The sequence below is a fragment of the Bos mutus genome, chromosome X (assembly GCF_027580195.1).
Source record: "Bos mutus isolate GX-2022 chromosome X, NWIPB_WYAK_1.1, whole genome shotgun sequence".
Classification (NCBI taxonomy): domain Eukaryota; kingdom Metazoa; phylum Chordata; class Mammalia; order Artiodactyla; family Bovidae; genus Bos; species Bos mutus.
Window position 1 is genome coordinate 60597934 of NC_091646.1, and position 24230 is coordinate 60622163.

Consider the following 24230-nt stretch of genomic DNA (forward strand, 5'->3'; position numbering starts at 1 on the left):
GGCTATTGATATTTGTCCCAGCAATCTTGATTCCAGCTTGTGCTTCTTCCAGCCCAGTGTTTTTCATGATGTACTCTGCATATAAGTTAAATAAGCAGGGTGACAATATACAGACTTGACATACTCCTTTTCCTATTTGGAACATGATATTTATCTTTCTGTTTATGACTTACTTCACTTACTTCATTGCGAGGTGAAATCTCATTGGACTTGCATTTCTGTAATAATGAACCATGTTGAGCATCTTTTCATGTGTTTGTTAGCCATCTGTATGTCTCCTTTGGAGAAATGTCTGTTTAGGTCTTTGTCCTCTCCCCCCTTCCTTTTTATTTAATTACTTTAATTTGAGGCTAATTTACAATATTGTAGTGGTTTTTGCCATACATGGACATGAATCAGCCACAGGTATACATGTGGTCCCCATCCTGAATCCCCTTCCCACCTCCCTCCCACCTCCCTCCCCATCGCATCCTGCAGCATCATCCCAGTGCACCAGCCCAGAGCACCCTGTCTCATGTATCAAACCTGGACCGCCTATCTATTTCACATATGGCAATATACATGTTTCAATGCTATTCTCTCAAATCATCCCATCCTCACTTTCTCCCACAGAGTCCAAAACTCTGTTCTTTACATCTGTGTCTCTTTTGCTGTCTTTCATATAGGGTCATAATTACAATCTTTCTAAATTCCGTATATATGCATTAATATACTGTATTGGTGTTTTTCTTTCTGACTTACTTCACTCTGTATAATAGGCTCGGGTTTCATCAACCTAATTAGAATGGATTCAAATGCATTCTTTTTAATAACTGAGTAATACTCCATTGTGTATATATATACCACAGCTTTCTTATCCATTCATCTGCTGATGGACATCTAGGTGGCTTCCATGTCCTGGCTATTGTAAACAGTGCTGTGATGAATATGGGGGTATACATGTCTCTTTCAGTTCCGGTTTCCTCGGTGTGTATGCCCAGCAGTGGGACTGCTGTGTTGTATGGCAGTTCTATTTCCAGTTTTTGAAGGAATCTCCACACTGTTCTCCATAGCGGCTGTACTAGTTTGCATTCCCACCAACAGAGTAAGAGGGTTCCCTTTTATCTGTACCCTTTCCAGCATTTATTGTTTGTAGGGTTTTTGATAGCAAAAAGTTTTCTGACCAGCATGAGATGGTACCTCATTGTGGTTTTGATTTGCATTTCTCTGATAATGAGTGATGTTGACCATCTTTTCATGTGTTTGTTAGCCACCTGTATGTCTTCTTTGGAGAAAAGTCTGTTTAGTTTTTGGCCCATTTTTTGGATTGGGTCGCTTATTTTTCTGGAATTGAGCTGCAGGAGCTGCTTGTATATTTTTGAGATTAATTCTTTGTCAGTTGCTTCGTTTGCTATTATTTTCTCCCATTCCAAAAGCTGTTTTTTTTTTTTTTTTTACCTTGCTTATAGTTTCCTTTGTTGTGCAAGAAATTTTAAGTTTCATTAGGTGCCCACGTGTTTATTATTGCTTTTATATCCATTACTCTGGGAGGTGGGTCATAGAGGATCCTGCTGTGATTTATGTCAGAGAATGTTTTGCCTATGTTTTCCTGTAGGAGTTTTATAGTTTCTGGTCTTACATTTAGATCTTTAATCCATTTTGAGTTTATTTTTGTGTATGGTGTTACAAAGTGTTCTAGTTTCATTCTTTTACAAGTGGTTGACCCGTTTTCCCAGCACCACTTGTTGAAGAAATTGTCTTTTCTCCATTGTATATTCTTGCCTCGTTTTGCAAAATTAAGGTGTTCATAGGTGTATGAATTTATCTCTGGGCTTTCTATTTTGTTCCATTGATCTATATTTCTGTCTTTTTGCCAGTACCATACTCTCTTGATGATGGTAGCTTTGCAATATATTCTGAAGTCAGGCAGGTTGATTCCTCCAGTTCCATTTTTCTTTCTCAAGATTACTTTGGCTATTCTAGGTTTTTTATGTTTCCATACAAATTGAGAAATTACTTATTCTAGTTCTCTGAAAAATACCATTTGGTAGGTTGATAGGAATTGCATTGAATCCATAGATTTCTATGGTTAGTAAACACATTTTCACTATAATGATTCTTCTGATGCATGAACATGGTATATTTCTCCATCTATTTGTGTCATCTTTGATTTCTGTCATCAGTGTTTTACAGTTTTCTATATAGAGGTCTTTTGTTTCTTTAGGAAGATTTATTCCTAATTATTTTATTGTTTTCATTGCAGTGGTGAATGGAATTGTTTCTTTAATTTCTCTTTCTCTTCTCTCATTGTTAGTGTATAAGAATGCAAGTGATTTCTGTGTTAGTTTTATATCCTGCAAATTTACTATATTCACTGATTAGCTCTAGAAATTTTCTGGTGGAGTCTTTACGGTTTTCTATGTAGGGGATCATGTTATTTGCAAAGAGTGAGAGTTTTACTTCTTTTTCGATGTAGATTCCTTTTATTTATTTATTTTTTTTTCTTCTCTGATTGCTGTGGCTAAAACTTCCAAAACTATGTTGAATAGTACTGGTGACAGTGGGCACCTTTGTCTTATTCTTGGCTTTAGGGGAAACACTTTCAATATATCACCAGTGAGGATAATGTTTGCTGTGATATGATAAGGTTTATCATATATGGCTTTTATTATGTTGAGATATCTTCCTTCTATGTCTGATTTCTGGAGGGTTTTTTTTTATCATAAATGTATGTTGAATTTTGTTAAAGGCTTTTTCTGCATTTATTGAAATAATCATATGGTGTTTATCTTTCAATTAGTTAATGTGGTGTATCACATTGATTGATTTGCAAAAGTTTTAGAATCCTTGCATGCCTGGGATAAAGACCACTTGTTCATGATGTATGATATTTTTGATTTGTTGTTGGATTCAGTTTGCTAGAATTTTGTTGAGGATTTTTGCATCTGTGTTCAACAGTGATATTGGCCTGTAGTTTTTTTTTTTTTTTGTGTGTGTGTGTGTGTGTGTGTGTGTGTGTGTGTAATCTTTGTCTGGTTTGGTATTAAGGTGATGGTGGCCTCATGGAATGAGTTTGGAAGTTTACCTTCCTCTGCAAGTTTCTGGAGGAGTTTGAATAGGATAGGTGTTAGCTGTTCTCTAAATTTTTGGTAGAATTCAGCTGTGAAGCCATCTGGTCCTGGGCTTTTATCTGTTGGAAGATTTCTGATTACAGTTTCGATTTCCATTCTTATGATCAGTCCACTAAGATTTTCTATTTCTTCCTGGTTCAGCTTGAAAAGTTATACTTTTCTAAGAATTTGTTCATTTCCTCCAAGTTTTCCATTTTATTGGCATACAGTTGCTGAGAATAGTCTCTTATGATCATTTGTATTTCTGTGTTGTCTTTTTTGATTTCTTCACTTTCATTTCTAATTTTGTTGATTTGATTTTTCTCCCTTTTTTACTTGATGTATCTGGCTAACGGTTTGTCTATTCTATTTAACTTCCCAAAGAACCAGCTTTTACTTTTGTTGATTTTTGCTTGGTCTCCTTTGTTTCTTTTCAGTTATTTCTGCCCTAATTTTTAAGATTTCTTTCTTTCTACTAACCCTGGGGTTCTTCATTTCTTCCTTTTCTAGTTGCTTTTGGTGTAGTTCAGTTCAGTTCAGTCGCTCAGTCGTGTCCGACTCTTTGTGACCCCATGAATCGCAGCACGCCAGGCCTGCCTGTCCATCACCAACTCCCGGAGTTCACTCAGACTCACGTCCATCGAGTCAGTGATGCCATCCAGTCATCTCATCCTCTGTCGTCCCCTTCTCCTCCTGCCCCTAATCCCTCCCAGCATCAAAGTTGTTTCCAATGAGTCAACTCTCCACATGACAGTCAGGTTATTTATTTCACTTTTCTCTTGTTTCTTGAGGTAAGCTTGTATTGCTATCAGCCTTCCCCTTAGCAGTGTTTTTACTGAATCCCATAGGTTCTGGGTTGTTGTGTTTTAATTTTCGTTCATTTCTATGCATGTTTTGATTTCGTTTTTTATTTCTTCTGTGATTTGTTGGTTATTCTGCAGCCTGGTATTCAGCCTGCATATGTTTGTGTTTTGAATAGCTTTTTTCCCTGTAGTTGACGTATACTCTTACCATATTCTGATCAGAAAAGATGCTTGGAATGATTTCAATTTTTTGAATTTACCAAGGCTAGATTTATGGCTCAGGAAGTGATCTATCTTGGAGAAGATTCCTTGTGCACTTGAGGAAAAGGTGAAATTCATTTTTTTGGGGTGAAATGTCATAAAGATATCGATTAGGTCTAACTGGTCCATTGTATCATTTAAAGTTTGTGTTTCCTTGCTAATTATTTGTTTAGTTCATCTATCCATAGGTGTGAGTGGGATATTAAAGCCTCCCACTATTATTGTGTTATTGTTAATTTCCCCTTTCACACTTGTTAGCATTTGCCTTACATATTGTGGTGATCCTATGTTGGGTGCGTATGTGTTTATAATTGTTATATCTTCTTCTTGGATTTATCCTTTGATCATTATGTAGTGCCCTTCTTTGTCTCTTTTCATGGCCTTTATTTCAAAGTATATTTTATCTGATATAAGTGTTGCTATTCCTGCTTTCTTTTGTTCTCCATTTGGGTGAAATAACTTTTTCTAGCCCTTCACTTTCAGTCTGTACGTGTCCCCTGTTTTGAGGTGGGTCTCTTGTAGACAGCATATATAGGGGTCTTGTTTCTGTATCCATTCGGCCAGTCTTTGTGTTTTGGTTGGGACATTCAATCCATCTGCATTTAAGATAATTATTGATAAGTATGATCCCGTTACCATTTACTTTGTTGTTTTGGGTTTGAGTTTATAAACATTTTCTGTGTTTCCTATCTGGAGAAGATCCTTTAGCACTTGTTGAAGATCTGTTTTAGTCGTGCTGAATTCTTTTAGCTTTTGCTTGTCTATAAAACTTTTGATTTCTCCTTCATATTTGAATGAGATCCTTGCTGGGTAGAGTAATCTGGGTTGTAGGTTTTTCTCTTTCATCATTTTAAGTATGTCTTGTCATTCCTTTCTGGCCCAAAGAGTTTCTATTGACAGATCAGCTGTTATCCTTATGGGGATCCCGTTGGGTTTTATTCTTTGCTTTTCCCTTGCTGCTTTTAATATTTGTTCTTTGTGTTTGATTTTCTTAGTTTTGTTAATATGTGTTTTGTGGTGTTTCACCTTGGGTTTATCCTGTTTGGACTCTCTGGGTTTCTTGGACTTGGGTTGCTTTTTCTTTCCTCATTTTAGAGAAGTTTTCAACTATTATCTCCTCAAGTATCTTTTCATGGCCTTTCTTTTTGTCTTCTTCTTGTGGAACTGCTATGACTTGAATGTTGGGTTCATTTGACATTGTCCCAGAGGTCTCTGAGATTGTCTTCATTTCTTTTAATTTTTTTTTTTCATTTTTCCTCTCTGCTTCATTTATTTCCAACATCTATCTTCTACATCACGTTCCTATCTTCTGCCTCAGTTCTTCTACCATTGGTTCCTCCAGAGTGTTTTTGATCTCACTTATTGTGTTATTCATTATTGACTGACACTTTTTTATTCTCTTCTAGTTCCTTGTTAAACATTTGTTGCATCTTCTCAGTCCTCGACTCCAGACTATTTATCTGTAAGTCCACTTTTTTTTTCCAAGATTTTGAATCATTTTTACTATCATTATTCTGCATTCTTTTTCAGGCAGACTCCTATCTCTTCCTGTTTTGTTTGGTTTGGTGGGCATTTATCATGTTCCTTTACCTGCTGAATATTTATCTGCCTTTTCATCTTGCTTAAATTGCTGCATTTGGGGTGGCCTTTCTGTATGCTGGTAGTTTGTGGTTCCTCTTTATTGCAGAGATTCCTCCCTGTGGATGGGGTTGGAGAAGTGGCTTGTCAAGGTTTCCTGGTTAGGGAAGCTTGTGTCGGTGTTCTCGTGGGTGGAGCTGGATCCACTCTCTCTGTATTGCAATGAAGTGTCCAGTAGTGAGTTTTGAGGCGTCTATGGGTTTGGTGTGACTTTTGGCCACATGTGTTTTTGTGCTTAGGGTTATGTTCCTGTGTTGTTGGAAAATTAGCTTGGTATGTCTTGCTCTGAAACTTGTTGGCTCTTGAGTGGAGCTTGGTTTCAGTGTAGGTTTTTAGGCTTTTAGTTGAGCTCTTGTTGATTTATGTTGCCTGGAGTCAGGAGTTTTCTGGAGTTTTCAAGTTCTGTATTTAAGCCTCCTGCCTCTGGCTTTTAGCCTTATCCTTACAGTAATCTCAAGACTTCTCCATCCATACAGCACCAATGATAAAACATCTAGGTTAATGGTGAAAATATTCTCCATAGTGGGTGACACCCAGAGAGGTCCACAGAGTTATGTGGAGAAGAGAATAGGGAGGAGGGAGATAGAGATGACCAGGGGAAGAAGAGGAGGAATCAAAAGGGGAGAGAGCAATCTAGCCAGTAATCAATTCCCAATGTGCTCGCCACAGCCTGGAACACTCAGAGAGGTTCACAGAGTTACATAGAGAAGAGAATAGAGAGGAAGGAGATAGAGGTGACCAGGAGGAGAAGAGGCAGAGTCTAAAGGAGAGAGACAGATCTAGCTAGTAATCAGTTCCATAAGTGTTCTCCACAACCCAGAACACGCAAAAAGATTCACAGAGTTGGGTAGAGAAGAGAAAGCAGAAGGAGGAGATAGAGGTGATATGTGGGAGAAAAAGAAGAGTCAAAAAGGGAAGAGAGCAGTCAAACCAGTAATCACACTCCTAAGTAAAAATAGGTACTGAAGATTGGATTCTTTAAGGTACAAAATTGATAACAAAAATAAAAAAAGCAAAGATTAAAAAACAGCAAAAGAGACACTGATGTGTAGAACAGTCTTTTGGACTCTGTGGGAGAGGGAGACGGTAGGATGATTTGGGAGAATGGCATTGAAACATGTACAATATCATATATGAAACGAGTCACCAGTCCAGATTTGATGCACGATACTGGATGCTTGGGGTTGGTGCACTGGGACGACCCAGAGGGATGGTATGGGGAGGGAGGATGGAGGGGGGTTCAGGATGGGGAACACGTGTATACCTCTGGCGGATTCATGTTGATATATGGCAAAACCAATAAAATATTGTAAAGTTAAAAAAAAATCCATAGTAGAGGTTAGACTCTCAAAAATAGAATATTAAAAAAAAATCACAAAAATTATAAAAAACTATATATATGAAATTTGCTTTAAAAATAGGGTCCTTTTGCAAGGTAACAGGTTATAAAAATGAAAATTAAAGGAGTAATAAAAAATTAAAATAAAAAAATACAAATTACAAAATGATAATAGTAAAGTATATCTGGGAATTTATCTGGAGCTTTAGAGGGCAGTGTGGTGTCAGTTCAGTTTCACATAGTTCCTTGTTCCAGCTTATACTTCTTCTCAAGGTCTATAGGCCCTTTCCAATGTAGTCAGTGCTAACTCAGGGTTTTAATCTGTTGCACCTGTCACTTCCAGAGCAGTTCCCTCTTCTTTATTTTGGCTTCCTGTTTGCAAGACACTCTTCAGTGTCTAATTTCTGGCCTGACACAAGGGGGAAAAAGTGGTCACTTATTTAGGCTCACTTGTTCAGTTGGTCTGTGGGGAGGGAGGAACACTGAAAACAAATATCAGTGGTGTATGTGGGGAGTGCTTGCAGTGTCTAGGCCACACTAGGTGTGTGTGCTTTCCCAGTCTTACACTGCTCAGGCTCCAGGTTGCTCTGCAGGGGAGCTGTCTAATGCGGGCCCTGGGTTGGATGCACTTCCCAGGTCTAAGCCACTCTTGTTCAGGTTCTTGGGTACTCCACAAAGACACCGACTCCAATGAGCCTACGTTTCTTGCCCTTCTGAAGTCCGAGCAGCTCAGGCGACCAGGTGCTTGGTGAGTGCACTCTCCCAGCTGGGCAATTCGTCTTATCACCTCCCTGGTCCAGCCCTTCGGATTCCTGGATGCGCCAGGAGAGCACTATCTCAGGTGTGCTGTGTGTCTCCTCTGGGGAGCTGATCTCTGACTGAGACCGTCCTGGTGGATGTCATCCGCCCAGGATCCTGGGAAGACTTCATTAGTAAATGGGAGGCTGCTCACAATTTGGTGGAGGATGCCATCTCTGGGGCCAAGATTGCCCCTCCCCTGCCTGTCTGCCTCTTCTGGGGGGAAGGGCCGGTCCACAGCTGGCTAGCTCTCCTCTGATAATTCACTCAGTGCTTTGTTCTGTGAGCAGACCATGCTGTGATTCAGAGCTTTTAGCGGGGAAATCCTCTCTCTCTCTCTTTTTTTTTTTTTTCTTCTCTGGCTATTCCCACAGTTTGGGTCGGGATGACCTGTTAGCTCCCTCAGATTGTCCTCAGGGCATTCAGGCCTGGTCTCCACCCTATGCATGAAGCCCGCACCTCCCTGTTCAGCCCCTGCTCGCTGCTGGCAGACACCAGTGTCCTGTCTACCTCTCTGCTGGGAATTGCGGCTAGCTGCATGATCTGTGGGTTCTTTTTTTTTTTTTCCTCCCAGTTATGTTGTCCTCTGAGATTCCAAAACTCCCCACAGACCTACCAGTGAGAGGGTTTCTTGGTGTTTGGAAACTTCTCCTCCTTCATGAGTCCCTCCCTGGGATGGATCTCTATCCCTAACTCTTTTGTCTCTGTTTTTATCTTTTATATTTTTCCCTACCTCCTTTTGAAGAGAATGGGCTGCCTTTCTGGATGTCTGGTGTCCTCCACTAGCATTCAGAATTTGTTTTCTGGAAGTTGCTCGGCATTCAAATGATCTTTCAATGAATTTGTGGGGGAGAAAGTGGTCTTTCTGTCCTATTCCTCTGCCATCTTAGGACCACCCCCCTTTATCCCACTTTTTGATTGGGTTTTTTGTTTTTCTGGTATTGAATGTATGAACTGCTTGTATATTTTGGAAATTATTCCTTTGTCAGTTTTTTAATTTGCTATTATTTTCATTCTGAGTGTTATATTTTCACCTTGTTTATAGTTTCCTTTTCTGTGCAAAAGCTTTTAAGTTTAATTAGGTTTTTATTTCCATCACTCTAGGAAGTGGGTCATAGATGATATTGCTTTGATTTATGTCAAAGAGTGTTCTGCCTCTTTTCCTCTAAGTGTTTTATAGTTTTTGGTATTACATTTAGGTCTTCAATCTATTTTGAGTTTATCTTTGTGTATGGTGTTAGGAAGGGTTCTAATTTCATTCTTTTCACATGCAGCTGTCCAGTTTTCCCAGAACCACTTATCAAAGAGGCTGTCTTTGATCCATTATATATTCTTGCCTCTTTTGTCAAAAATAAGGTACCCCTAGGTACCTGGGTTTATTTCTGGGCTTTCTGTCTTGTTCCATTGGTCTATATTTCTGTTTTTGTGCCAGTACCATACTGTGTTGATGGCAGTAGCTTTGTAGTATTATCTGAAGTCAGGAAGGTTGATTCCTCCAGCTCCATTCTTCTTTCTCAAAACTCCTTTGGCTCTTTTGCATTTCCATGTGAATTTTAAATGTTTTATTCTAGTTCTGTGAAAAATGCCATTGGCAACTTGATAGGGATTGTGTTGAATCTGTAGATTGCATTTGGTAGTATAGTCATTTTGACAATATTGATCTTCCTACTCAGGAATGTGGACTATCCCTCCATTTGTTTATGTCATCTTTGATTTCTTTCATCAGTGTCTTATAATTTTCTGTATACAGTCCTTTTGTCTCCTTAGGTAGGTTTATTCCTAAATATTTAATTCTTTTTGTTCCAATGGTGAATGGGATTGATTCCTTAATTTCTAGTCCTGATTTTTCATTGTTAGTATTTAGGAATGCAAGTGATTTCCATGTATTGATTTTGTATCCTGTGACTTTGTTAAAATCACTGATTAGTTCTGGTAACTTTCTGATAGTACCTTTGTGGTTTTCTATGTATAGTATCATGTCATAAGCAAACAATAAACGCTTTACTTCTTGTTTTCCAATCTGGATTCTTTTTATTTCTTTTTCTTCTCTGAGTGCTGTAGTTAAGGCTTCCAGAACTATGTTGAATAATAGTGGTGAGACTGGACACCTTTTTCTTGTTCCTGATCTCAGGGGGGAATGCTTTTAGTTTTTCACCATTGAGAATAATGCTTGCTGTGGGCTTATCCTGTATATGGCCTTTATTATGTTGAGATGTAGGTTCCTTATATGCCCAGTTTTTGAAGACTTTTAATCATAAATGGGTGCTGAATTTTGTCAAAGGCTTTTTCTGCATTTTTGAGATTATCATATTGCTTTTATCTTTGATTTTTTTAATATGGTGTATCACACTGATTGATTTGCATAAATTGAAGAATCCTTGCATCCCTGGAATAAACCCAACTTAATCATGGTGTGTGAGCTTTTTGATGTGTTGTTGAATTCTGTTTGCTAAAATTTTGTGGAGGATTTTGCATCTACTTTCATCGGTGATGCATGTCTGTAGTTTTCTTTTTGTGTGTTGTCTTTGTTTAGTTTTGGTACCAGGGTGGTGGTGGCCTCATAGAATGAATTTGTAAGTGTCCCATCCTCTGCAATCTATATTCACAGAAATATTGGTCTGTAATTTTTTTCCTTGTAATATCTTTGTCAGATTTTGCTATAAATGTAATTATGGCTTCATAGAATGAGTTAAGAAGTATTATCTCTGCTTCTTAACACATGGTTCAGTGAAAAAAATCTCAAGAGAAATTTTTAAATATTTTGAACTAAGTGAAAATGAAGTCAAAACATATCAAAATTATGGAATGCAGTCAAAGCTCAGGGAGTTTTACAGCATTGAATGCATACATTAAAAAAGAAGAAGTATATGAACTCAAATAATCTAAACTTTTACCTTAAGAACCTAGCAAAAGAAGAGCAAGTAAATTTCAACACAAGCAGAACAAAATCAATAATAAAATTAGAGCAATATCGATGAAATTAAAAATAGGAAATAAAGAGAGAAAATTAAAAGAAAAGGTCTTTCTTTGAAAAGACCAAATAGTATCAATGCATTTTGAGCCAGGCTACCCAAGAGAAAAAGAGTGAGAAACAAATGACAAATTACTAGTACAAAAAATAGAGGAAGGGACATTATAACATATTCCATGGATATTAAAATAATAATAAAGATATATTATGAACTACTCTATGCCACAAATTTGATACCTTAGATAAATCAATTATCTGAAAGACACAATGTGCCAAAACTGACAAAACAGGAAATATACATTTGGAACAGATCTATATCTATTAAAGAAAATGAGTCAATAATTATGATACTTCCAAAACATAAAAGTACCAGGCCCAGATGGATTTGCTGATGAATTCCACCAAATATTTAATGAATAAATTATACCAATTGTGTATAAACACATCTTAATACACTGGATTTCAGGAATATTTATTGGTTATGACACTAAGCGTTGGCAGCAGAATTAAAAACAGATAAACTGAAATACATCAAAATTAAAAACTCCTGTGTGTCATAGAAAATAATCAACAGAGTGAATAGGTAACTTGTGGAATAGGAAAAAAATTGCAAATCACATAACTAGCATGTAGCTAATATCTAGAATAAAAACACTTCCAACTCAAAAACAAACAAAAAGCAAATAACCCAAAGAAAAAATAAGCAAAAGGCTTGAAGAAATGTTTATCCAGAGCAGATATGGAAATGGCCAGTAAGCACGTCATATAATCCTCAACACTACTGGTCATTTTAGAAATGCAAATAATATCACAATAAGATACCACCATATAGAAGCAGGATCAAGATGGCTGAGTAAGAAGACCCTGAACTTACCTCCCCATTGCTAAACACATCGAAACTAAAATACTATACAAAGCAACTCTCACTGAGAACAACCTGAAGACTAGCAGACTGGTTCTTCTACAATCAAAGCTGTAAAGAAGGAACCACATGGACTTTGCTAGGATGGGAGAGGAAGTGATTTATTCAGAAACCACATACCTAGTAGTGATTCAGAAAAGGGACACATTACAGGCAAGCAATATTTGCAAGCAAGCTGCTTGGAAAATATAGTTGCTTTATTGTATTATGATGTTCAGTCAAATAATTTAAACTCATTTAAACTCATTCCTTCCCACCAACAAATGAATTGACATTTTGATTGAACTGAATGAACTGGATAGTTTTGATTCCTTGTTGATTATTAGTCCCCTTCCTTTTCCCTTTCCCAGTCCATAATTAAACATAGCTAAAATTTTTATAGCAGGGAAAAAAAAAACCCTCAAGAACTTAAGGTTTTATTTAATATTTTGATTTTTCATTACTAGTTTGTTTTAAATTCCCAGTGGGTTTGAGTGTTTGAAAAGAAATCTATTTTTATTAAAAAGAAGGAAAAAAGCCTTTTTAAATATCCTTGTAAAATGTGCATGTATGTATGTGTGGTAATAATTTTTGCAAATCTCCAAATTTTTTCAGATATATAATATTTTAATAACACATAATTCATTATGTGTCAGAAACAAATGTAAAAGAGCTTAATAAGTTTTTTGAACAAGAATAATGTAATTAATTTGTTTTAGGGTTTCAGAAAGATCTGGGATCTTTTAACATTAGATGTAATTCACCACTACAACAATATATAATGCAATAAAATCTTATCCAGAGGTACTGAGTTAACTAATTTAAGTGAAAATCCATTTATTTTAAAATAAAAATGTTTTTTTCTTTTTACAAAAGTAGTAATTTTTCACTATAGAAATCTTGGGTCATTTTCACTGACTATTTTGAAAGTATTTTGGAAAGAAGGCATGCTTTTCTGTAATTTTGTAGATTCAAAAGTGCCTATCCATTGTAATGGAGGCAGCATTTGCATATTCCCATCAATGTTCATTAAAACCTCACTTTACTATCATTCAACTAAGTATAATATGTTACTAACCTAAGGTGGCTGGATTTAACAAGTAAAATGCAGGATATTCAGCTAAATTATTTTGTTTTTTGGTATTCTAATGCTTGTGCTCAGTCACTATGTTGTGTCTGATTCTCTGTGACCCCATGGACTGTAGACCACCAGGCTCCTTCATCCATGGGATTTTCCAGGCATGTATACTGGTGTGGATTGCCATTTCATCTTCCAGGGAATATTCCTGAAGCAGGCGTTGAACCTCATCTCCTGTATCTTCTGCATTGACAGATGGATTCTTTACCACTGAGCCACTCAAATATTGTCCTGTATCTTAACTTTTAATTTTATGGTCTGAACTTTAATGTTTTTCTCTGCTTTTCAGATAATTAAAATTTGCTTATTAAGAAAGTAACAAAACGTAAAACAAATACAAACAACCATGTTCTATACCTTGGAACACATTTAGATTACTCTCCCATACTTACTAGTGTGCTGCTGCTGCTGCTAAGTCACTTCAGTCGTGTCCGACTCTGTGCAACCCCATAGACGGCGGCCCACCAGGCTCCCTCATCCCTGGAATTCTCCAGCCAAGAACACTGGAGTGGGTTGCCATTTCCTTCTTCAGTGCATGAAAGGGAAAAGTGAAAGTGAAGTCGCTCAGTCGTGTCCGACTCTTCGCGACCCCATGGTCTTCAGCCTACCAGGCTCCTCCGTCCATGGGATTTTCCAGGCAAGAGTACTAGAGTGGGGTGCCATTGGCTTCTCCAACTTACTAGTGTACCCAGATCCAATAGAGAGGTAGATCCTCTCCCAATCAGAAACCAGTGGGTTTTGTAGTCAGACAGACCTGTCTGCCACCAATTCTCAACTTTCAATTCTTTGTGTGTAACATTCGGTAATATATACATAAAATGATTGTTGTGAAGGTTAAATGAAATAAAATGTGTAGAGTGCCACACATGTATTTATTTGGCTCTTTCTTCAGACAATTAAAATATTTAATTATATTTACCAAACTCTTCTGGGGCAAAATCTTGGAACTAGTACATTTCAACGTTTACTTTTATTATGAAATCATTCAAATATATCCAAAGGTAGACATAATAGTACCAAAATCCCATGTTCTTAATATTCAGCTTCAATAATTATGAACATGTTGCCATTTTCATCATCTCTTATTTTTGTTCCTGGAGACTTCTAAAGTGTATCCCAGACATGATATACTTTTACACACATACTTCAATATATATTAGAAATATATTTTACAATAAAACCACTCTCTTTTTCAAAAATTAGCTGAAAATTGAAATTACCTCCCCCATTACTTGACCCTACCTGTTAATTGGTGTACCTTGTAAATTAAATGTCAAAAAAAAAATTGGTATTGAGATACCTAGATTATAGCACTCCAGAACTGACTTCAGATAAGATAAACACAGAGAAAACTCTTCACCCAAAACAAAAAAAGAGACTTCACTGCTAAACAATTAAAAGCAGCTTTACATAAACAAACAAAAAAAAATTAGGAAATGAGAAATTTTATTTGCCATTACAATTTCATTTTTGCACCAATGGGATAAGACTAGGTACTTGAAACTAACTGAAGCCTGCTATTGGATATACTTTATGTTTGAAAGCCTGCAGTTACTAAGGTGACTTGAAATCCAGATAGCAATAAATGAACCAAGCTCCACTATAAATAATTGTATGGGATTATTCTTCTAACAAATTAATTATTTGAACTTCTGTATCTGTGTAAAAATTTAAGTTAAATGCACCATCACTGACACATAATATTTAAAGCAAGCATGTTCATAACAGTAAAGTAAAAGTGAAAAGTAGAATATGCACACATATAAGATATCTATTTCTATGTGCATTGACAACTGGGCAAATTTTAGCCAATATCAACTCCCTGAAAATTTATAAATTCCAGTAGGGATAGAATGGGAAATAGAAGAGATGGAGATTCGAAAGACATGGAGTATATTCTCAAGTTCTACCTCTAACCAGCTAGATGGCATGAATAAGGATGATGTGAGATGAATGCCCTCCATTGTAAAGATGTTGTATAAAACACACTGATTTTTAGTGCTATATACTTTTTTTTTTCATATGAAAAAGAATCTCATGGTTTTAATGAAACAGCAAATCTGCTAGGTGAATTGGAGGTTTCTGTGGTAACTGTTTCCCACCTAGCAGTGGAATACGTAGATGGAAATATGCATGCAAGTTGAAGGTATTAATGCCTGAGGGCAGCAGAAAAACCCACTGTCTATTTCAGCATCTATTTTCAGGATTTTTGCAGGTTTACTCAAATGAGTTTGCAGTCAAAAACTTCCTCTTTCCTCCCTTCTTTCATCTAACCCTGTGTGGGTTCCTGCACCCTTCTGACCTCCAGAGGTAAGGTGATAATGGAGAAGGGCAGAGGGAGAAAAGGATTGGTGAATTTTCTGAATCGGCCTAATTGAAAAACAAAGCTAGCTACATTTTATCCTTCCTGGTAAACATTTGTTGAACAGAGTAGAGATAGATATTTCTTTTCCTTTTAAAATCAATGACTGCTTTGTGGTTTAACGAATAATTTATTAGTCTTTGAATTCAATAGGTTTTCATCACTAACATGAGCCAAACCATTCCAGTCTGTTCAAATACTTTTGATTTTGACATCTGAGCAGAACTTTTCTGGGATATATGTTCTGTACATGCAGGTATTATTGAACTGGAAACTGGTCCAAATGGCAATGGATGTCTTCTCTACAACTAGCTTCCAGTTTCAAATTCAATATCTCACTAATTACAATTAGTGTTTTATTTATATTTAAACATGCAAGTTTCTTAAATTTACACTCTTAATTTTATGAATGAAGCCTTTATTGAACCTTTTTTCTTACTTGCCTCTCCACTCTACTTTAAAATTCTCTTCTGAAGCTTTCTCCCCTTCTCTACCACAGTGCTTGGGCTTTGCAAAGTAATTCATGAGTGCGGTTAAAGAGAAGTATTTAACAGCTAATCTGCATTTTTGTTTCGGCACAATATCATCGGACAGTAATAGTTTGCATAAGGTGTACTTTATGCTGGGTGGAGCAAAGAGTAATAAATTAGTTTTGAACTTTTATGATCTTGTGTAACAGTCTACAAAAGACCCTTATTCAAATTAATTGTAAAAGTGAAAATGGATTAATAACTGTTGTACTATATAACCTTTTACATAACTATAGCCTGAAGAAGTGCATACTTTAAGAGCTACTACCTTATTTCATTCTTGTAATTCTTAACAGAAGACCCTTTCTATTATAGAAAAAAAATAAAAAATACATAAATAAGCATCTGATTTTTTATAGATTTATTTATGGAATTTATTTTAATAAAATCTCTCTATTTTTCCTTGACATGATTGGGAGATGCAGCGGAAAACAGGCTCAAACAAGAAAACTATCAAAAGAAATTTGATATTAAAGGGCATACTAAGTAGTAGAGATGCTGCTTTTCAGGAGACATTATATTAGATTATATTGTATTTTTGTAGATTTATTATCAATGGGGCGTCATTTGTCTGAAAATTAAAAAGTAGATGTAATAATTTTCATAGGCCACAAGACTGTAAGTAGGTAAGCCCAGAACCAATATAGTTATTTTCCAGAGAAAGAGTGATATTTAGTGACTCCCCCATGATAATTACCCAGCCCTGTTCTATATTTTAGTAGCTGAATGAAAAGGAAAACCCAGATCTTCAGACTTCCGTGTTAAAACTACCTCTCTGTCACTAAGAATGTTTGCACAATAAAGTCAGATACATCTCTTTTAATGCCAGAAACCACTAGATTATGATTCAGTGCAGCAAAAGTAAGGAGGCTCTTCATTTCAAACTGTTCAAAAATTTCAAAGGTGTGAGAATTGGAGAGCCCCCTCAAGGTGCTTAGACCTAAAGTAATTCAGTGACAGTCTAAGATGAACTTCAGAAGCAACATCACGGTAAGGATAAAGAAATTAGGAAACAAACTCCACACCCCAACCAGCTGTGAGATAGGCAATTCCCTTCCTTTTGCTGGTTTTAGATTTCTTATCTTTAATAGGGGAAAGTTAGACTAGAATTAGTAATTTTTTGTGGAACAGATAGCAGTTTAGTCTCAAAAAAAGTTTTAAAGTGTATATAAAACTCAGGACCCCCTCATCAGAAAATGGGAAACAGTCATAGAGCCACCCTCACTCACACCCATATTTATACATCATTTTATCAACAGTTTGAAGAGATTTGTTTACACCTAAAGCTCTTATATAGACTCCAGTTTAAGAATGGTGCTGTGAATATTCGTTCAGTTCTAACAATTTGATTTTATGTTTTTCTAATGCAGTTAAGTACAATTTATTTATGTACACTGCATACCAGTGAAGATGACTACCCAGTCAAAATATTTAAAACCTAGGGCAGGCAAGGGTTTTTCCCAGGATTATTATCCCTTTTGATGGTCTCATATTCTTATGTCCAGACGAAGAATCCATAATGACAAAACCCTGAAAAGAAATCTATTAGTTTTAGAAAATGGCAATATCAAAGTGGAAACAATTGTTTAAATTTACTCACTCAATTCTTAAATAATTATATATAAATTTAATGAAGCTAAAATCACAAGTATTTTTCTTAATAAAACTCAAAATTATAAAATTAACAAAATTCTTTAGACTTTCATCAAAATTATATTTAATATAAATTAGGTATATTTTAGTTTTGTTGTTGTTGTTGATATTATCTGGGAGAGGGCTTTCACATTTGAGAGTATATAAGGCCTAAGAAGGTTTTAAAACTGTTCTTATCTGACTCCTACTCTCCGGTTTTCTGCAAGGAAATAGTGTTTTGTATCAGGGCCGTAAGATTCACATATACTACGACCCTATCTTGAATACAATTTTTGTTAATAAGAAAGGAGAAAGCAGTTTCAGGCATAAGGAAACAATAAATCTTAGGCTCTTGATCCTGAAATTGTGGGTATGGGAGTGGGTATTGGAATGCCACCTAAAGTGCAAGCAGAGAGGAGAGAAAACAGGAAATTGTACTGTTGTTAGAATTTCAATGTTGGCTCAAGTAGCTTCTGCTTTCTGTAAGGTCTTTGGTGGTATGTAGTTGTTTTGTTTGTTTTAAACTCTTTACTATACAATCATTTCAATATAAAAAGCTGAGAGAATCATATAATGAACTTCACTTCTAAAATTTATTCATATTTTGTATATTTGTTTCATCTATTTTTGTGAATTATTTTAATTTTAGACATAATGATGGTTTACCCATAACTTTATCCATATGTATCTCTGAAAAATGAGGGCATTTTTCTAAATCAGCAAACTATCATTATTACACTTATTAATGGAATATATGATATCTAGATATAATTTCATTTCTAAGTCATATTTGAAATCTTCTATTGTCCAGAAAATGTCTTTTAAAGCTTACTCAAATCAAAATATAATCAAACATCACACATAATTTTTTCTAATCTAACAGACTCCCATTTTCTTTTCTTTACAAGCTTGAACTGTTAAAAGAGGTAGAGACTTTGATTATACAGAATGTTTGATCTTAATTTAGTTATTTCCTTTCTGGTGGTATTTAATCCATTCCTCATATCCCTGTATTTCCTGTAAACTGAAAGTTAGGCTTAAAGGCTGGGTGAGATTTTTGGCAACTCTGTTGCATAGATGCCTCAGCATATCTCTTATTGCATTTTATCAAAAGGCATATACTGTCTGGTTGATAGGCTATTAGTAATGGTGAATGTTTGTTGGTTAGAGTGATAACAACTTGGTCCCTCCATTGTAAAATTTTATTTTCTCTCTTACGGCTAGCAAGTAGAATACTTTTGATTACGCAAGCTTTAAAGGATGAAAGCCAGAGTAAATATAAGTGTAATAGAAGTACCCCAGAATGTGATTTAAGAATTAACCCTTTTAATTCTTTTCAAATAATCTTTTTCATTTTTGGTGCTTAAGGCTGTCCTTTCTCCTTTCCTATTATCACCAGCTTTCTCTATAAAATATTGGGAAGTTGCTGGTGATATATTATTTTAGAAATGAACTTATGAGAAAATTCAAATATTTGCTCTTAATTACAATAAAAAATGACAGGAAATTACTTTAAAATTCACTTTGTCAGGCAGTTGTTTTAATAGAAAACAGTGTGTTTCATTACCATAATGTAAGACAGGAAAATATTTTAGAAAATTTCTTAAGTTTTTGTTGTTCATCACTTTTCATTTTGCAATATACTGTACTATTAAATCCTATGAATGCTTATACATTTTATCAAGCTCAGTTGTAACAAAGCACTTTTATAACTATAATAATATCCTTCTTCTCATATTTATACAATGCTTGTGCTGATTTCACTGACCTAGGTATTGCTAATACTGCAGAACTATTAATATGTAGTTTAGGTCTGTTTTCAGTAAATTGAGTTGCCTTACCAATTGATTAATCACAACTTGTTGTTATTTTTAATGGAAAATAATTTAAGTTTTACAACTAACATCTGTGGAAAATCTCAAAAATTGCTTCTGAGGAATTCTTTTTGATGACTAACTTTTTTTTGGTAAACACACCTGCTTGACTGACAAAAGAATCTGAGATTGCTTTAAGGAGTGAGGTCAAGTGAAGGTTAATCAAAGGAAATGACAGTGAAAATACATTCATAGCTTTTGGTAAATTTTTAGTCATTACAAACATGTTCAAGTGCATGACTCTGGGCATGCATGCTCACACAAACAGCATTGAAACATACATTCCGCAGATAGTTTTATAAAATTAGATGACTCTTTTATTCTTATGATTTGGCTTTATGCTTATATTTCTGCTTCAAATAAGAATTTTTAAATTTAAAAATTGGATAGACTAAATTAGCTAGAAGGTATAGAAGAATTCAAATTACTCTTTTTTTGGCTTGGAATGGAAATGAATTTTGGGAGAACATTGAAACAGAAGATTTTATATATTTAGAATTTATAGAAGATATTAAAGGGAAAAATATACAGAACTTTTAAAATAACATATTTTGATCCAGAAAAAATCTAGGAATAGGTAATGAATGTTTTCTACACACCCTTAGCTGGAAAGTGAATATTTGAGCAAATTTTTTTTTTAATTTTTAACTTGTTATACATACAAGTGGTTTATTTCCAAAAAAGGAAAAATTTTTATTAAGAAATCCAAGTAGATTGTTAGATACATTCTCAAATAATATTTAGTGATTATGAATGTCTGATTAAATATTAATTCAATCCTATTTTATTGTTTTTGACTCTACTTTATCTAGACAAAATATAAAGTAAAAATGAAATGTATAAATAAACCAAGAAAAGGGATGTTTTAATATTGAAGATATTCTTTCTTTGAAAGACATCTGTTAGCTGCAACAATCACTTGGTACTACTTTGATTTAACAGGATGTATTCAACTTTTAGTAACTATATCACTGCCTGAGACAACTGCCTGAAAGTAAGGAGGTTTCTTCTTTTTTTTTTTTCTTTTCATTTGAACTTATACAATTAATGTTACAAGGCATACCTCAGAGATACTGTGGATGGGTTCCAGACCACCCCAATAGAGGGAATATTGCAATAAAGTGAGTCACACATTATTTTCCCCATGCATATAAAGATTATCTTTGCACTATAGTGTAGTCTAGTAAGTTTGCAATAACTAATAAATGTTATTTCCTTAATTAAAAAATACTGCTAAAAGATGTTAATCACCAACTGAGTTTTCAGTGAGTCATAGTGTTTGTGCAGATTACCATAGCAAACGTAACAGTAATGAAAAAACTTGAAATATTGTGAGAATTACTAAAATGCAACACAGATGTGAAGTGAGCAAATGTTGTTGGACAAATGAACCAATAGACTTACTTGACACAGGGTTGCCACAAACCCTTAATTTATTTAAAATAAAACATAGTATCTATCAAGTATAATAAAGCAAAGTATAATAAAATAAGTTTCATCTGTATTTAAAAATTTTGTGGTTGTGCAACAAAGACTTTTTCTGTTCCAATTTTCCCCAGAAAAGAAAGAAGAGACTAAATTTCCACTTCATTGATAATTACTGACAGGAAAAAAACAAAACAAAACAAAACAAAAAAAAACACACCTCTTTCCCACTCTCTAAAAGTGTTAGATCACCAACAGTTATTAGATTTCTTATAAGATCTTCTAAAGATGTTTTTTTCTTGTATTAACATGGATAACTGTAGTGCAACCTATCTGAAGACACATTGGCAGACCTTTGCAAAGTTAACCTGAATGGATTACAAGGAACAGAAAGCCTTTAGTGTGAAACAAAACTGATGAATTTTATATCTTGGTGGACCTGCAAAAGTATGAAAATGAAAAAAAAAGAAAAGGGGTATTTCTACTGTAATCTTGGTGGGTCTATTCTTCTGAAAGAGTCTGTCTCTCTCTTCAATTTTTCCCCTTGTGGCAGAAAATAAAGCTAGTGAGATGAACAACATAGTAGTAATTAGTGTACTTTAATATCTATACAATCTGTATTTTCCCCAGGTAAAATCCTTTGGTATGTCACCTGGAGGATGCTACTAAAAGTAGGGTGTTATGAAAAAATGGGGATTTAAAAAAATAGGACATCAGAAGAATTAAGCATTAATTAACTTAATTAAACTTAATTTAGTAATAAAAAATTCAAAAAACCATCCGGGAAAAATGTCCAGCTGTTAGTCCAGCTTCTAACATTGTTCTTTAACTCATTTTTCTTCTATTTTGCAGTGAGAAAATAAATACTCTTTTACACTTAAACAAAGAGAAAAGACATTATTTAGAATATTTAGAACTACAGGCATTACAGAAGAGAAGGTTGATCATAAAAAGAGGTTAAGAAAATAATTTTAGAGTACTTTATGCTTATTTATCATAAGTGCTTATAATTTAGTCTTGTTCAATAAATTATGGATGACTCAAAGTGAAACTAAAAATCAGAGAGTCAGGCCTTATTTGATGGCCAATAATTTAATGTAGTATGAGAAGTGCTTTCATTATTTATGGATCTTTAATTGTCTAACTCCTAAATGCAAATGAGTAGTGTACCTAAAGAAAATGAACATGTCTCATAATCTCTGAGTTTATTTCTTTATCTAAGAAATAGAGCAAACACTATTTACTTCATAAGGCCATTGTGTTAGAATGGAAAGAAAGAATTTTAAGCCTTATCTGATTGGAAGCCTTTGTACATGTGCACATGAAAGTGATAAGTCAAAGTAATTGTTTAGAGAAACTAGTTAGAAATCTTTTTTCACTTTTAGATAATTTTAAAGGAAATGCTAGTTGTAACTTGAGCCAGCTTTATCTATATTTCTCATTTTATGCATTTTCTATTACAAATACATTTTGATTCCTTTATAAAATCTTTCAAAGCTGAAAATATATTTTTATTTGTTTTTTTAATTTTAATTTTTTGATTTATGAAAGTATGATAATATATTTTCAGAAGACTTGGTAAATATGGAACAAGGTTACATATAGTTCTACTATAAATTACAATTTTTTGAGTAGATAAATTAAGATTTTTAATTGGAGAAGTTTCAATATCAACCTCTCAAAAATTAATAGGATGAATATACAGAGAAGTAGAAGGATATAGTAGACCTGAAAGGCACTGTGAACTAATTCAACATAATTAAGATTTGTAGAACTTTCACACAACAATACGACACAAATTCTATTCAAGTTCCCATAGACTACAAACTAGGAGACACTGCAACATATCCAGGGACATAAAACAAGGTGTAAAAATTTCATGGTCTAAAGATATTGAAATCATAGTCTGTTCTATTATCACTGTGGAATTATGTTAGAAATAAATATTAAAATATGCTTAAAAATAACCCACATATTTTCAAGTGCAGTGTGACATTTACCAAGAGACATTTTCCAACTTAGCCATCGAAAGCCTCAATAATGTTAGGCTGAAAAAAACAAAGAGGGTGACTGCAAAGAAGAAAGAATTTAAATGAAAAATTAGTATCAAAATGAGAAATTAATATTAAAGATATTTTAAACAAAATCCTATGTATTTGGAAACTAAATGTCCACTTTCAAATGATAAGTGTATCTAAGAAGCCATAACAGGAACATTAGAAAATATTTTTAATAGAATAAAATTCACCTGGAGAAGGAAATGGCAACCCACTCCAGTACTCTTGCCTTGAAAATCCCATGGGTAGAGGAGCTTGGTGCAGGCTACTATCCATGGGGTCGCAAAGAGTTGGGCACGGCTGAGCGACTTCACTTTCACTTTAAAAGCATAAATGTAATTGGTTTTCCTACCTTTTCATGCCAATTTATTCCATTAAAAATAGAATGAAAAAAAAAAAAAAAAAACAAAAGAGAATTTACCAGAATGTGTTGCATGCAGCTGAAGCTTCTTAATGCAATTAAGTACAATGTGGAAACTTGAATAAAGTATGAAAAAAAAATAATGGATACTAGCATAAAATTTTGTGAACTTTGAACAAAATCTGTTCTTTAGTTAATGATATTTGTGCATACATGCAAGCTAAGTCTCTTCAGTCCTGTCCGACTCTTCACAACCCTATTGACCTTAGCCAGCCAGCCTTCTCTGTCCATGGGATTCTCCAGGCAAGAATACTGAAGTGAGTTGCCATGCCTTCCTCCAGGAGATCTTCCAGACCCAGGGGACCTAACTCGCATCTCCTGCATCTCCTGCACTGGCAGGTGGGTTCTTTACCACCTGGGAAGTGCAGTAATACTGCATCACTTATTAATTTCCTGTTTGTTTACTTTTTTAACAACATAGTATTTATTTATATTAGAAGAATTGGATCAGACGTTTCAAGCCTCATTCAAAAAAATTTTTAATCACTAAGATAATACATTTACTAGATTTTAGCAGTAATACTATATGCCAAAATACATGGTATTATATCAAAGTTTTGTGTGAATATAAATTAGAAATCTAGCATTTTGTTCATACTAAATCAAATAAATGGAATAAAAATGTCATAAACATTTTTAGCTAGGTAAAAGTTCATAAATTTTCCAAAATATATGCATTATATATATAATATTATATATACACACACACACACACATACACATACAACACAAAAGCTTTTCTACTAAGCTTGAGAAAGGCTTGAGAAAAAGACAACAAAAAAAGAGATGGAGATCATATTCAGTGCTCCTGTTTCATTTAGTTTATGTTTTCCAATTAAACATTTTAATTAAAACTGTGAAGTTCCCTTTTTTTTTCTGGTAGGGCTTACTAGAGTTCATCAAAGCCTGAAAAAGATGTGTGTATATATATATATATATATTTTTTTTCCTTCTCTGTAAAGTGAAAGTAATAACTTCTATCTCATAAAAC